The 2,818-nt window shown below is 37.6% G+C and overlaps 1 non-coding gene across 1 annotated transcript; it reads right to left on the bottom strand.

Annotated features, from left to right (window-relative positions):
- Positions 1 to 443: 443 nt before the first annotated feature.
- Positions 444 to 550, bottom strand: LOC131178850 (small nucleolar RNA R71). Its single transcript, XR_009147858.1, has one exon. It is a non-coding gene; the product is annotated as a small nucleolar RNA R71 (small nucleolar RNA).
- Positions 551 to 2,818: the final 2,268 nt, after the last annotated feature.

Genomic DNA, 2,818 nt, shown 5'->3' with positions numbered 1-2,818 from the left:
TTGGTGGTAATGCTGGAAATGATCGAAACAATGAAAATGTAGCCCAAGGAGAAGAGGTTGTAAATGCTAATGTGCCTAGGGGAAGTATGATGGATCATGCTTTTCCTCATTTTGATGACTTGAGAGAGAGCATAGCAAGACCAAGAATTGATGCAAATAGTTACAAGATGGATTTTGGAGTTCTTCAAATGATTCAAAATTCTCAATTCGGAGGACATCCTTCTGAAAATCCACACACACATCTGAAGAAGTTTGCTATGATCTGTGACATGCAAAAACAACCTGGAGTATCTGATGATGCAGCAAGATTGAAACTATTCCCATTCTCTTTGAAAGATAGAGCATTGGATTGGCTTGATTCTTTACCTCACAACTCCATTACAAATTGGGAGCAGCTCACTGATGCATTTCTTGCACAATATTTTCCACCTGGAAAAACTCAAGAATTGAGGAACCAAATGACAGCTTTTAGACCAAGAGAAGATGAAACTCTCTATGAGTCATGGATGAGATGGAAGGAATTAGAGAGACAATGCCCACATCATGCCATTCCGAAATGGATGATAAATCAGAATTTTTACACAAATGTTACTCCTGCGATCAGAGGGATTATTGATGCTCAAACAGGAGGAGAATTTATTATGAAGCATGAAGATGAAGCTTATGAGCTATTGGAGAAAATTGCAAAGAATACTCATCTTTGAAGTAGTCCAAGAGGACCAGCTCAAACTCAAAAAAGGCAAGCTGCAAGAATGTATGATCTTGATCCATTCAACATGATTAATGCAAAGTTTGATGCACTTACAAATGTCTTGGCTAAGAAGATGGAAGATTTGAGTATGTTGGTTAGTTCAACATCATCATCTGGAAGTTCACAACAAGTGGCTTATGCAGAAGGAACTACCAGCTGTGGAGTAGACTATAGAGAGCAAGCAGCATATGTTGGTAATTATGGAAACAAGCAAATGGGGAATTCTTACTCTCAAACTTATAATCCAACTTGGAGGAATCATCCCAACTTTTCATGGGGAAATCAGCAAAGTCAAGTTTCAAATCAGAATTTTCAGCCACAACAGCAACAAGGAATTCCATATCAGCAAAATAGGCAACCATTGCCTAATTTTCAGCAGAAAAATGTGAATCCTCCACCAAAACAGCAAGAACAAAGTTCCACCACAGAAGCTTTATTACAACAGATTCTTGCTAACCAAAATAAGCATGATGAGGAGATGAGAGAGATGAAAGCAAGGCTAGAACAGATGCAAACACATAATGTATCGGAAAATCATATTGCACAACAAGCATCTTCCTCAAGTACCAAGTCTTTTGGAAAACTTCCAAGTCAACCAGAAAACCCAAGAGAGCAGTGTCAAGCTATTACTTTAAGAAGTGGGAAAGTTGTAAATAATGAGAAGAGTGAAAATAATGAGAAGAGAGAAAATGAGAAAGAAATTGATGAGAATGAAAAACAAGAGAGTGAAAAACAAGAGAGTGCAGAAAAATGTAAAGAGAAAATTGAAGAGAAGGAAGAGAAGTATATACCTCCAGAGCCCTATAAGCCACAACTTCCCTTTCCACAAAGATTTCAAAAAGCCAAGCTTGATAAGCAATTTGGGAAGTTTTTAGAGGTTTTGAAGAAGTTATACATAAATGTGCCTTTTATTGATGCTCTTTCACAAATGCCCTCTTATGCAAAATTCTTAAAAGAAATTCTCTCAAACAAGAGGAGAATTGATGACCATGAAACTGTAGCTTTGACAGAAGAATGTAGTGCTATCCTCCAAAGGAAACTTCCTCCAAAGGTCAAAGATCCAGGGAGTTTTTCAATTCCATGCCACATTGGGGAATCATGTTCTACAAAAGCTTTATGTGATTTAGGGGCTAGTGTTAGCTTTATGCCCCTCTCCATTTATGAGAAGCTCAATATGGGAGATCTTAAACCAACCCACATTTCTCTTCAGTTAGCTGACAGATCAATTAAGTATCCTGAAGGGATTTTGGAGAATGTGCCTCTGAAGGTTGGGAAGTTCTATATACCTGTTGACTTTGTCATCTTGGACATGGAGGAGGATTCTAATATTCCAATTATCTTGGGAAGACCCTTTCTAGCTACAGCAGGAGCATTGATTGATGTTAAGGGAGAAAAATTGACTCTTAGAGTTGGTGAAGATCAATTGGTTTTCAATATTAATAACACTATGAAGAAGCATTATTCTGAAGCTGATACTTGCTTGAGAGTTGATATTATTGATGAGCTGGTTGAAGAACATTTCAGAAAGAAATATCCGGAAGATCCACTTGAAAATTGTTTGGTTCATGGAGGAGGCATAGACTATGACAACCCTCATGTGGCTGCATATGCTCAACATTTAAAGGGAAGTCCACCATTCATTTCTGCTCCAATTTTTCAACTCACACAAAAGGAAAAAGCAGAATCTAAGCAACCATCATTCAAGGAAGAAGATGCACCTAAGGTAGAACTTAAGCAACTTCCTTCTCAGCTCAGGTATGAATTTCTTGGCACCAATAACACTTATCCAGTAATTGTAAATGCAAACTTGAGTACCTTAGAGGCTGATAAGTTGTTAAGAGTGTTGAGACAATTTAGGAAAGTTTTAGGATATACCATAGATGACATTAAGGGAATAAGCCCACACTTTTGCATACATAGAATTATTTTGGAAGAAAATTGTAAGCCATCTATTGAACATCAGAGGAGGTTGAACCCAAATATGAAAGAAGTTGTTAAAAAGGAAATTTTGAAGTTGCGCTATGCAGGGATCATATACCCTATCTCAGACAGTACTTGGGTGAGCCC

Source organism: Hevea brasiliensis, chromosome 3, assembly GCF_030052815.1.
Source record: "Hevea brasiliensis isolate MT/VB/25A 57/8 chromosome 3, ASM3005281v1, whole genome shotgun sequence".
Lineage (NCBI taxonomy): Eukaryota > Viridiplantae > Streptophyta > Magnoliopsida > Malpighiales > Euphorbiaceae > Hevea > Hevea brasiliensis.
Note: the sequence above shows the minus strand (reverse complement) of the source record. Positions and strands in the feature narration are given on the sequence as shown.